This window comes from Grammomys surdaster, unplaced genomic scaffold (assembly GCF_004785775.1).
Source record: "Grammomys surdaster isolate TR1022 unplaced genomic scaffold, NIH_TR_1.0 167, whole genome shotgun sequence".
NCBI classification, from domain to species: Eukaryota; Metazoa; Chordata; class Mammalia; order Rodentia; family Muridae; genus Grammomys; species Grammomys surdaster.
In genome coordinates this window covers 3740592-3754394 of record NW_021604615.1, presented here as the reverse complement: position 1 = coordinate 3754394, position 13803 = coordinate 3740592, and the positions used below count along the sequence as shown (strand labels likewise).

The 13803-nt window shown below is 44.1% G+C and overlaps 1 pseudogene; it reads right to left on the bottom strand.

The window, feature by feature from the left end:
* Positions 1 to 10971: 10971 nt before the first annotated feature.
* Positions 10972 to 11785, bottom strand: LOC114620301 (annotated as a pseudogene).
* Between the last annotated feature and the right edge of the window lie 2018 nt (positions 11786 to 13803).

Below are 13803 nucleotides of genomic sequence, written 5' to 3'. Positions count from 1 at the left end.
CCTCCCTCCCTCTTATTCCAGCTTCTAAGTTTCTTCAATTATTCCCTAAAATAAAACAAAGCCCTCCAGCTTACAGACCTTCAGCTCTTTCTCTCCTCAGACCTGTGACTTTGAGGTGATAAAAGTGACACTCTCGGTCCATCCTCCCTCCCTCCCTCCTTCCCTCTTCCCTCCCTCCCTTACCTCCATCCGTTTTCTGCCTGGAAAACTTCACAGAAATGACTCTGGAAAGTGCTGCTGAGATGTTTTTTATCGTATGAGCCCACAAACACTTTCCAGCTTTTACCTTCCCCCAAACTACAATCCTTCTGTTTTAAAATGTCCCTTGGGCAACTCTCAAGAGATAGTCCCTCTCTCCCTCTCTCCCAATCTCCCTCTCTCCCTCTCACCCTCTCTCCCTCTCTCCCTCTCTCCCCCATCCTCTCCTCCCCTCCCCCATCCTCCCCTCCCCTCCCCTCCTCTCCTCTCCAATGTCCAGGTAGTAATTATCCTGCTCTGTTTACAAAAGTTAGTGACAGACACCAAAGATTCAAAGAGAGCTGTCAATCAGACTTGTTTGTCTTTAACAAGTCCTATTTACTTCCTGCTCGAGCCTGAGCAGATTCCTCTTCCCTTTGTTGGTGACATCCTTTTCCTTGGGCTGTTTCATAACTGAGGCAGGGCAAAGGCTATTTAAGGAAAGAAGTCTGCCCGCTGCTCGTCCTGGTAGGTGTGGCCTAGTAGATGCTCTGGCCTGTGAGGTGACCTGCCTCCTGTTTTGACTCTGAGGTGATTCGCATTAAGGAGGTAGTATGACAACCTTTTGTGCATGTTTGGGGGGCCTGAAGTGTGGGCTTCCTCTATTCTTTAGCAAAACATAGTATGGAGTTTGGAACATGGGAAAAGCCCCCAGAGCAGTAGGTGAATTCCCCTGTTTGAAGACTTCCTCCCTCCATTGTATAATTCCTATAAATCATCCATGGAAAGCGGAATGGATCAAGTGTGACAGCCTACACTCCCACATCAGCCCTTAACCAAATCTTCAGATAAAAGACATTTGCTCCGTGACAAATGACCCTTCTCAGTCAGGGTTCTGCCGGATTTGCTGTGGCCATCTTTGTGACATCTTCAAGATCTTTTACTGTACCTTTCTCCCACTTAACTAAGACTTGTGGCCCTCAGTTGATCTGCTTGGGTTTCTATGGTCCCTAGATTCTTGGTTCTGACCTGCCCTCACCCCGGGGATCTCACAGAATTTGAAGGTTTTGATATCACAGTTTGGAAGCTCCTTGTCTTCCTAGTACCTTTCGTTCCTACACCCAGAACATCAGTCCATCAGCGACGATTCAACCCCTTCTGCTGAGCTTGTGAACTACCTCAGGCCCCAGCCAAAGACAGTGCCTCCCCATGACTACCCAGTACCATCTGTGTCTCCATTCATAGGACTTGAAAGATGGAGTAAGATGGGATAGAAAAGGGAAAGAACCATGGCAGAATTGTCAGCACACCCCCAGGTACGTCTCAGACGCATCCGCACCCCAATCCCATCATTCTCCAGAGCCTCCTTCCCCACACATTCAAATTCCTCACCCTTCCAGGATCCATCTTTAGTTTCAAAATGACAGATGAAAGAAAACATCTGAGAAGTCTACTGCTTCACACTCTACCAGGAGAACAATGGTCATTCCATAAAGTCCCTCTAGATGGCATCTTTGTAACCTTTGCGTGACGATCTCTTGGAGGTTATTCTGTGAAAACTATAAATGAAAATCTCTAGATCCAGTTCATTTAATCTGCCGATCTGTTAATATTGGTCAAAGTCTTTCTCCTTCCCCCCCCCCTTTTTTTGAAAGTCTCAGGTAGCTCAGGCTGTCCTTAAACTAATTATGTAGCCAAGGATGACTTTGCCTCCACTTCCCAAGTGCTATGATTCTAGATGTGTGCCAGCCTAGCTGCTGCTTAAGGCTTATATAAGAGTAAAACTATGGGGTAAGAGGAAAGCAACCAGGCCGCAGAGGTGGCTCAGCAGTTAAGAGCACTTTCTGTGTTCATCCCAAAGATAAGAGGAGAAAGACCACTGACCCAAATCATCATGGTCAAATTAATCAAAATAAGCAATTAATTAAGGCAAGTTTTTTTTAATTGTGTACATGAGCTGCCTTCCCCTAAGACAGGGTTCAAGACGTAGGCATTGGATGAGAGAGAGACAAGGTTTTTATAGCTCAGGGGTAGGGGGTTTCCAAATGGGGGATTTGTTGGGCAAAACAGATAGGTTGACAGCAGCGGAACATAAGCATAACAAGTTAGTCCCTCCTGAAACAGACATAGTTGCAAGGTGGGCATAATAAGTCAGTCATGACAACAGGCAGTCACAGCAAGGTAGTCATAGGTGGTCATATGACCTTTTGAAACCAAGGTAGGGTTGCAAGATGATTATAAACAACTTTTTGAAACAAACAAACAAACAAAATAATAACATGATTTCCATTTCTGGGACAGGCAATACAGAACCATTTGTAGGTCACAGGTGGGGCACAGCCCAATCCTTGAGAAACAGAGGTTTAAGCATAAACAGGGATGAAATTAGTTTGTTGTTACTGTAAGATGGCTTTTACGCCTAAGATAGAGACAGGCTGGTTTTTTCAGCTTATCTTTAAGAGAATCGATAAGATATTTTGTTCCTAGCATCCATTGTCAGCATCCAGGTCACAACCACCTCTAACTGCAACTCCAAGGAGATCTAATACCTTCTCCTGACCCAGAGGGCATCTGCATATACATGAGGTACATTCACACACACACCACACACACACATACACACACACACACATACAACACACAGAGAGAGAGAGAGAGAGAGAGAGAGAGAGAGAGAGAGAGAGAGGAATGCAAATGTAAACAAAAGGTAAATCTCTATAACTATGTCTTTAAAAAGAAAGTGACAAAACATGACCGGAAATGGCCCTTAGAGACAAAGTACTGAATGCTACAAATAACCTGTTCTCTGACCTTCTCCAGGGTCTGCCTGCTTCTACAGAGCAACTCTGTGAGGTAAATGTCAGCCCTTTCACAGAGATGGAGGTGACATCTTGTCTATGGATAGTCCCATTCCGCAGTGAAGCAGAACTTACCTAAACATCCCCCAATATCTAGTCAAATCAAGCTGAATCCTGTATGACTCACTGTACGTATTCACTAAGCAGGAAATGCCTACTCCCTGAGGAGGGAAACCATGTATTTGGAGGCTTCTTCCCAAGACAAAAGTGGGTCTCAAATACCTCCCGTTTCCAAATGAGTCAAAGAACAACTCAAGTATCTCCAGTGTATACACATCCGAAAGCCTGTCTGAGATTACACCAGTTCTAGTCAGTTTAAACCTCCAAGATGTTTCACAGAAACTCAGGAAACTTGGTGAAAGCTACCCACTGTGAGTGCCACCCCCTGCTGAAGTAACCGAGTGGGATCTATTTTTTCAACTGATCTGAATCTGAATGAGTTCCCTGGGTCTTTCTCAAGTTGCAAGGACTCTTCACTGGACAACTGCAATTCTAGAACAGAAGCTATGCCCCTGGCCTCAGGATGTATTCACAGAAGCCCAAGCTGGGTTCCCCTTGATGGAGTCCTTAGAACAAATGCTCTTTCTTCCTCCCACCCCAGCAAACCCCTGCACTTCAAAACAGAGGAACCAGGAGACTCCAAAGTGCCTTTCACACACCAGCGCCTCGGTGGACTGAGCCTGTGGTTGGAACTCTTTTCATCTGCCCGCCTCCTGGAGGAGATTCTCTAATTGATAATGAATTCCTTGGGGGATACGTGATTTCTGGCTGTAAATTAATAACTCCTTCCAAAGGATAACACCCAGTTTTTTTAAATAATATTATCTGCTACATGGTATGGGTAAATCTTCACAGTAAACTATTCCTAAGAAAGCAAATTTATGATAAGAAAAATTATAATGATTTTTAGTTTGATGGTGCCTACTTGAGCAAGTCAATAATTGTAGCGACCTACTTTTCTAAAATATGAAAACCCCACATGTGTTGTCTCAGGCAATTTGTTGAGTTTCAAATTATTTCAAACTGGGAGCCTATATGTAGGGCAGGTGTCTCTTAAATCCCAAATCATGGGTTGCGTGCTGATGCTTGCCTTCAAAGCTTGGGGGTATTTAGGAGAAAAAAAATTAGTAACAGCAGTGTTGAGAGAGAGAGGAGGGACGAAAAGAGGGAGAGGAGAGGAGAGAAAAGGGAGGAGGAGGGAAGAGGGAAAAGCCGGGAAGGAGGACAGAGAGGAGAGATGGAGGAGGGAGAGAGGGAGAGCGGAAGGAGTTAGGAGTAAGGGGAAGGGAGGAGGGGTAAGGAATGGATTCATTTCCTGGGCCACCTTAAAGCGTTCTTGATGTTTCAAGCAACCCACAGGCAAGATCCTGGTTAAAGACTCAGTGCTAAATCTTTGAATCAATTAATTCAGGAGCCTGCGCAGAGCCACCCTACCCAGCTGCATGGAAGGCAGCCCGCGACTCCCGGGCTGGGGTTTCACCACTGTGTGCCTCTGTGGCTCCCCTATTGTCGCGCTTGAAAAGAACATTCCCACAGTGCTGGCTCTAAAAACAATAAACATCGTATGTAAAAAGAAATGACATAACCTTGGCACTGATAAGGAGCGTTTCCCAGGGCTGCTGGGACTGTCTCAGGAGGGGCGACAGGCCACCCCCACTCTGGGGCCTGGGAGGAAGTGTCCAAGGAGGCCTGCTGGGGCCCTTGGGCAGTCCCAGCACAAAGAGCTAGGAGTGGGCAGGTCCCTCCCAGCCTCTGGAAAATCAATCTAAGGAAGTCTGATGCCATGGAACGGTTTCCTGTCCACTGTGTGGGAAATCTAGCTGAGTGCAAACGCCGGTAACAATGGGACAATATATTATAATAAACAGGAAAAATAGCATTGGCCACGGAAATCAATAGCCTGAGTTCACCAGGCATTCATAAGATTGACAAGTGAATAAATTAAAACCAAAAGGTTAGCACACTGAAAGAGAAGTTAATTTTATGTCCGCCCTGGAGCCCCTCTTTTGAGGCGCAAATTAAGACTGTGTATAATAAAATGAACATAAAGTCTTGCATTTAAAATAAAGCCTTCCTTAGGACTTACATGGTCAGACAAGCAGAGATTCCTTTACAGGCTTCCCCATGCATGGGTAGTCTCAGTCAGGCTACATTTGCAACCCCCTCCACAGCGTGACCAAAGACTTATTTAAAGAAATTTCTTGCTTTAAATAAACCTGCTCTAAGCAGCCAACTGTTCCTCCAGGAAGTGATGGGACACCCCAATTCACTGTAGAAGCTTACCCAGGCAGAACCAAATGAAGCTGCCTGCACGCTGCTCTTTAATTTAAAGGAGAGAGGAGAAAGCCACTCGAGGCTCCTCCAAACCCCCAAATAATTATAAACAAGAGAACGTAATTGACTCTAGAGCCCACCTGGGTTAAACAAACAGATCAGCTCACGTCTTCTGGCTTTGCAGCAGCTTCCCTTTCTTAAAAATGTTTTCAAGTTTGGGCTGTCTCTTAAGCCATAAAATTGCTTTAATTAGAATTCACCCATGAGCATCGTCAGTGATAAAGTGTTCGATGTACCAAATTCCTTCTGATTACTAATAGAGACACAGCCTTGTTTGGTTGTTGGAGCCATGGGCTGAGGATTTTGAGACAATTAATTCTCATCAGGGTTTTGAAGCTGAGTTTCACTGCAGCTTTGTTCCTTTAAGTGTGGATCTACCCCAGTTTCTGAGCCTTTGTTTGATCACATCAGAGTGTAGTAAACAAGTCGCTGGCGGCAGGTGAACTAGTCCATGGGCTATCCTGTTTGTGAGCGCTGAGACTCAAAAACCTGCGGGGAAGTTTTGCTAGGCTTTGAAGACACTCTAGGGGTATCCCTGGTTTCTCCTGTTTTGTTTGACTGTTGCAATTTCTGCACAATTGAGGAGTACTGATGGAATCTACTGTTTAGGAGGTTGAATGGTTTAGTCTTTAGTAAATTTTAACTAACGGAGGAGGTGCTGGACACGTGACGTGAATTTATGAAACTGTCCACCTGAGAGCTCATTAAAGCATAAATACAAGACAGCCAAAGTTTATCTAAAATAACCCCTCATGCTATATTTTAGGGGGTTGTGGGGAGGTTTATGAATAGCTGAGTAGAATCCTTTGATCAATTTATTATATATAATAAATCTCTAAGCTTTGGGAGGAGAGTGAGAATTTGGGATTGCTGTTGTTTATGTTTTGAGGAGTTGCCAAGGAGGGGAGGGGGGAGGGTAAAAAAAAGCCAAATTTATTTATTTATTTATTTATTTATTTATTTATTTATTTATTTATTATTCATTTATTACAAACTCAATAGGTTTTTATTTAAGGGATTTCACATGTGACTTCTTTATTGCCCACGAGGGTGATTAAATTAACTCATTTTTTCATTCTATCCTTTGCAGCTGATGAAAGAGAAGGGACGTATCTACCATTACCAGCAGAGGGCAGTATATCCCAGGGAAATTTCTGCTTACTTAAAAGGTAAATCTTACTCTAGTAGGAAGAAAAAAAAAAGTCCTAACGTGAAGCTATTGCCAACATTCTGGCGTCAAAACGCAGGAAGACCTCAGCACTTCCTGGAAAATCCACTCTGTTGGTGAACCTTCCCACCCAGGACTCCATATTGTCTAAAGCAGCCAGAAATAGAAATTGACTTCCCCTCCTAGCTTTTGGTTTAATTTAGCATCGACCTACCAAGCAGCAGAAAGGGTCGGGGCTGTATTCTGAAAAAACACAGGGTGTCTTTGCTCAGTGTTAACAGGCATCAGCAGGAGCTGATGTCAGCCAGGCCTGCAGTCAGCAGGCAACAGGAGTGTAGCGCCACTGTGAGCTCCGTGTCCACATCCCAGAGGGAAGGTGAGCCTGCTCTCTCCCACAGCAGCATCCTTCTCTACTGTCTTCCCTGTCCGGGTTTCCACTGTACACCTGACGTCATGGAAACTTTCTGCCTGCTCACCGAAAGTTGAAGGAAACATAACTCCAAGAAGGCTTCATTCACCCGTGGGCCTCAGGTTCTCCTATGAACTTTAACCGAGACATTGGGTTAGAAAAAAATTATTTCTTGGGGCTCAGCCCTTGATTGTCCATTTGCAATGGACACGTGACATTTATGAGGGCCCCACCACCACCACAGGTGCCACCCGCCTTGTCTTCGTAATTCAGTTCTCCCATGACCTTCCCCTTCAAAAATCGACAGCTGCAAGTCGGTGGGCCCCCGATTTTCAGTCCGTTGTTCTGAGGCCTGCCTCTGCTTCTCTCCTTGTTCTCGTGTCTTACTTCTTATTGCTCGGGATTTTTCCTTGGTTTGGTCTCTTCCAAGGAGAGCAAATCAAAGGGTAAAGGCCAAGGACTAACAAGAGCACGGGGAGGGTGGCGTGAAACAAAGGCAGCTGCGCCTTACGTAACCGCAGTCAATCAATTTGACTTTGGTGAGTAGGACTGGGGTAATTTCAGTAATGAGTGGGCTTGCTTTTTAAAATTCATTGTATTATGAAAAGAAGGGGGAAAAAAACGGAGTTTCTGAGTAGCTACCTTTCCCGCTGAAGTCGACATGAACTGTAAGGATTTAAAAGTCGTTTCCTTCTTTTTTTAAAAAAAATGGCACTTTTGGCTTTAAATGTGTCTTTGGGGTTGTATGTTGTTTTGAACTGAAGGACAACATGAAATCAAAGCAGAATAGGAACTCATATTCTTTAAAGAAATTTGTGTTGTAATTCTGGCTGTGCCTATTCACCTTTAAAGGGAAAAAAATTAAAACTAAATAGGGACCATACAGTCTCTAAGAGCTACACAAACTCACATGGCCCAACAAGCAGGATTTCTGCCCCTACTCCAAAAGACTTGGCGCTTTCAGCAAGATCTCACCCCAAATGAGGGCTTCCTGTCTGCCCCTGAACAAACGGCCTTGAGTGATGACCACCTGGTAGCTTTGTCAGCTCTCAGCTGCGTCTGCAGTGATTTTGAAAGTCACTGTCAACATTTTCTCTGCTGGTCAAAATCCAGAGGGTGTCTTTGTGGGCTTGTTCTGTTTTGCATGTTCCAAAGCTATAATTATTTCCATTGATCTCAGGGAAAACATACTGGTTCTCAATCCTGACAGGGAATTTATGGGCCAGGTCCGTAGGAAGTGTCTGGCAATGACTCAAAGACTTGACCTTCAGGCCAGACTCTGAGAGAAGTGCAGCCACAGAGTCCTGCGTAAGCCCTAAGTAAGTCTGGAGATGGAGATGTCTCCCAAAGAGGTTGATTGTCATCAGATGGTAGGATGGCTGGCCCATGCACCCTTGTCCTAAGCCCAAATTTGTTCATCTTCATTTCATTGGTCAAGGTTTTAACATCTGGACTCCGGATAGAAAAATACACAAGCATTCCTCTGCAGGAGTATGTGAAGAATGAAGCCAAGTCATCTTGAAACTTCTCCAGGCTAAACAACTGTGGCTCTCTGTGTCTATGATGTCACAGCCTACACCCTGGCCTCACTAAGGCCCTATAGCTCACTCACTAAGGTCTTCATAGCCCACAGCTCTAGGGAATCAACAGTGTGTTCAGTGTGGCCTGGCTAACATGGGCTGATGACACTGGCTCACCTGTGTCAGCAATTCTAAAACATTTATGTACACCTGAATGACTTTTGTCAACTGGTTAAAAATAGAAACATCTAAGCCCTCTTCTTAGAAACTCACATTTCTAATGACCCAGAAAGCTGCTTTTTTAAATAAACAGACAAACTATCAGGAGCAAACACTGAGTATTTTGAGAAGTGTTTCTTTAGAGGCCTGGTTTGTTCTCACATGACCTTCAACCTATTCCTTTGGTTCTACTGTGTTTTAAGACCTATACTGATGTCAATCACACAGACCCTACCAGATACCCGTAACTACAGATACATAAGGCTAAATTGAAAAATGTTACATTTGTTCCTGTGGGGTGCTGACAGGTGAAATATAGGTGATCCATTAAATCTGAAGGCTAACACACACACACATATTCTCTCCCTCTCTCTCTCTCTCTCTCTCTCTCTCTCTCTCTCTCTTTCTCCTCTCTCTCTAAGTTAGACTTATTTGTGTGGAAAAAAATTATTTAGTGCCTCTTTAAAACTCAAATTTAGCTGTTTGCCCATGTTTACAAAATTCAACAATTCAGCCCTATGGAAGTGTCTGGATCTGATCTGTTTTTTCTAGTCAGGCTTTTCTATGGCCAAACTGCATGGGGTGGGGGTGGGGGGTGGGGGGAGGTGAGTCTGTCTTCAAATGTTTTTGTCTCTCCCACTTACTGCTTCTGTTCCTGACTGTCAAGTAAGTAACTGTCCTGCTTATTCCCAAGGACACAGTTGAGGTTGGTGTGTGTTTATTTGTAATGAAAACAACAACAGCCACAACCCTAGAAACTGTATGTCACTGAGGTGATTCTGTACATAATCTTCATCCTTCCTCATTATGTATAACCTTCCCCCAAATCTATAAACCCTGCTATTTTTTTCCAGTTGTAACAGAAAGCATAAATATAAACTTTAAAGACCTGGATTTAAACACTGGATCTACCATTTACCAGACATACTTCAGGCAAATAAAGCGATATCCTGAGTCTCGGTCTTCTCGTTTGTAAAATGGAGATACTTAGGGACATTACAAGAGGTTAATGAAATAAAAAATATAAGTTCTGAGAGCTGTATTTAATAATTAATAATTCCTTTAAAAAGTCTTCATTCATGAATTTTTTAACTCCTTATAAGAGCTTCAAATTCAAACTGGCAAAAAAAAAAAATGGGAACTAGATTGCTTCTCGTTTCTCTTTAAGTCCATCACAAGCATAAAAAGAAATAAATCCATAGCAATAAAGAAAGGAAAGGAAGCCATCAGAGACGACGTGAGTTACTGGAAAAGAGCAAGCCAAGTCTATAGGTGTAAGGAGCAGAGGCCTAGGAACGACCCACAACACAATGCTGTAGTGGGGCTTCAGGAAAAAGGCACATCCCCACGAAAAGGCTGTGGGGTAACAAGGAGGTGCAGGTTTGTAGAGAGTGAGAGAGGAAAAAAAAAACAGTATGGCTACCAACCATGCCAAAGATCTTCTCCACTGGCGATCCTCAGCACAGAGTTAACTGGGGACTTGATTAACCGACATAGAAAAACCAGCAGCAACCCTAGGAATTCAGTGTAAAGCCCTGTAGCTCATGGGCCTGCCTTTTAGCTGAATTAGAAAGTTATAGAGAGCCGGTGCCTGCCCTCTTCACTAAACATAGCCCACGTGGAAATGTGTCAAGAGGGTTACTCATATGTCAGTCACGTGAAGGAAGTCTGAGCTCTGGAGAGGTGGGGAAGGTCCCAGCTAACTCTTCCGGCTTTCAGTCTCATCAGTTAGTGGACTGCCAAGAAGGAAAGTCATCAGTATAGGGGAAGGCAGGACCCAGAAGAAAGGAACACGAACTCCAAGAGGCAGGCCATTTAGAAAACAAGGATTTGAAAAAATGAATATTTTCAAAGTCTTCTCATGGATAAGAATCAGAGAAGCTTGAGCTACTGTCCTATTTATAGTGGCTAATGTAACAAAATTATAATCAGAGGATAGCTGAGGAACCACATGTGACTGGTGAAGTGGGTCATGTGACTGATGAAGTAAGTCATGTGACTGGTGACGTGGGTCTCGTGACTGGTGGAGTGGGTCATGTGACTGTGTTGAAGTGGGTCATGTGACTGGTGAAGTAGGTCATGTGACTGGTAAAGTGGGTGTTCTGGATAGCCCTATGTCACCTTGACACAAACTAAAGTCTTCTGAGAGGAAGAAACCTCAATTAAGAAAATGCCTCCATAAGATCGGGTTGTAGGTAACCCTGCAGGCATTTTTTTTTTTTCAAATTTGCCAAGCTGTGACTGTTTATTAACTGACCAGATTACAAAAATACCACGGGCAACACCTTAGTTCATCTGTCGGATAAGCCTGTTGATCTGGTCTTCCCTGTTGCCAGCGTCTCCACCTTCTACAAAGTGAGTTGTCTTCTTCTTCATTCCACCTCGTGGGGAAGATAATTTGAAAGGCCACAGGAAGTTATTTGCTTCCTTGAAGCGTTTCCCAACTGTATAGATCTCATGAATTAGATCCTCCATGCAGATGATGCCAAATTTACCAAGAGACCGAGCAATCAAGGAATTATCCGTCAAGGCAATCCGCTTCTTATTGATTTTGCCATAGCCTCGCTTGTAGATGAGCTCATTTACTGACTTCAATTTGGGGTACCCCCACGCAATGTATGGTTCCACAATCCTCAGCATGTTAATGGAAGCCTTGTTGAGCTTAACAAAGGTGCCATTGAAGATCTGTCGAAGACAGAAGGAGCTGCAGTACCTTGCAGACCTTTGGGCTTACTCCACTGATGCCTCGGATTCTGATGACAAACGCCAATTTTGGTTCTGCAGGCACATAGAAGTTCCCAGCTTTCCTTGCCATCCTGGCCATCCGAATCTCAGTCCAGTACATCTGCCTGTACTCCTTGTGATAGTGCTTTGCCTTCTCATAGATGAGCTTCCTCCTTGCCTTTCAGAGTGTCTTCAGGGCAAAAGTCTTCCTCAGACACTTCACCTTCAACTCTGCGAAATTTCTTCGCTTTTTCTTAAGGGTTTCTGGCACAGCCGGAACCTTCTTCTTAAGAGTTTTTGGCACAGCAGGAACCTTTCTCTTATGGGTTTCTGGCACACCGGCAACCTTCTTTTTCTTCTCTGGAACAGCCTCCATGGTTCCAGCCGGAAAAGGAGAGCGCAGGCATTTTTTTAAATTAGTGTTTGATGGAGGAGGAGCCAGCCCATTGTGGGTGGAGTCACCCTCAGGCTAGTGGTCCTAGATTCTATAAGCAGGCTGAGCTAGTAAACCAGGAGTAAGTATCATTTCTCCATGGCCTCTGCATCAGCTCCTTCCTCCAGGTTCCTGCCCTGGTTGAGTTCCTGTCCTGACTTTCTCCCATAAAGAACAGTGATATGGAAATTGCTTTGGACTTGGTGTCTCTTTAGTCAATGACACTGACATCTTCACTGACGGACAGCTTTGCTTTGAGTGATATATGCCATGGTGCGGGTGAAGGCAGCTGTGCTCAGTACTCAACAGATTGTCACACTTCACCCCGGGCACTGACTAAAGACAGAAGAAATGTGTAGTGAGGCTTGATCTCCACACACTCCAGTTGATAAGAGTTAGTTGTGGGCTTGGCCTGTGCTTTGGCTGAAGAACAAAGGAATAGTTCAAAGTTCAATACTCTGGATTAACATAAATACCAAATCTGTGGGGTATTGGCTAGCAAGATTGTGTTGTAATCTGAGGCAAATAAAAGAACCATGGAGTGGGAGGATCTCAGAAGCCTCATTTGTGAAAAAATAGAGAGAGAATTGGGGAAATCAGCCATTCTAAGTCATGTGAGAAATGGCTTGAAATTATCAGAATTGAGAAGTGAGGATTCCATATTAGCCTGACAGCAGAAAAGGTGTTAATATTTTAAATAACAAGAGACAGTAACTGTACTGGCTGGTTTTGTGTCAAGTTGACACAAGCTGGAGTTACACAGAGTAAGGAGCCTCCCTTGAGAAAATGTCTCCATGAGATCCATCTGTAAGGCATTTTCTCAATTAGTGATTAATGGTGGAAGGTCCTATTGTGGGTGGCGCCATCTCTGGGCTAGTGGTCCAGGGTTCTTTAAGAAAGTAAGCTGAGCAAGCTGGGGGAAGCAAGCCAGTAAGCAGCATCCCTCCATGGCCTCTGCCCTGTTTGAGTTCCTGTCCTGACTTCTTCTGGTGATGAACAATAATGTGGAAGTGTAAACTGAATAAACCCTTTCTTCCTCAACTTGCTTCTTGGTCATGATGTTTTGTGAAGGAATAGAGACCCTAAGACAGTAACCAAAGGCAAGAACAAGATACCTTGGACCTAGAGATGTAAGACGTGAGGGATCACATGTGACCATTATACTGTGTCACCATGGTGGTATGGGACCCTGATGGGATGTAGTCATGATAGTATGTGGTAGGTGGCCATGATTCTGTGTGGCTATAGTGGAGTATGGCCACAGTGGTATATATAGCTATGACGTTGTGTGGCCATGATTCTGCATGGACATGATAGTTCCAAAATGTGGTGTTTTTCTTTTATGGGAAGTCTTACCAAGTGGTATCAGGATTTATACATAAGACAATGACAACAATACTCATGGAAATGATTTGTTTTCGGTACATCTGGCAAGGAAACTCACAGTCAAGGATGATTTAAACCTTAGGAAATCCAAACGGGGAAAAACAGAAGACACAAGAAGCTTTGCAAAATAGCTTCCCTCAGATTCCTCTGCGGAGATGTTTCCAAGCAGAACCATGTTACCAGCATTCTGCTTGCAAAAATGGATTGATTTTCACCCAAGCAGAGGAACAACCAGAAGAGGCAAAGCACCAGAAGCTGCATCTAAGACTATCTCCGAGTGCTTCCTGATATAAAAGAGCAGCTCTAGTGTCTACCCTCAAAGGGCAACAGATAACACTGGAGACTTATAACTATCTTCAAGCGTTCCTAGCAGGTCGCCACAGACGATAACACAGGTAATCTTGATGAGCAGATGCATATTCCAGACAGAGTGTTTCCAGAATCTATCCTCAAAGGACACCAGGTGACACTGGAGACTTGAGACCTCGGAGCAGGAGCAGCTGTAAGAGCAAATCACAAGACTGAGAGCAATTACCGCTAATGGCCACCAGGGTCATAGTGCAGTGAGGAAATCA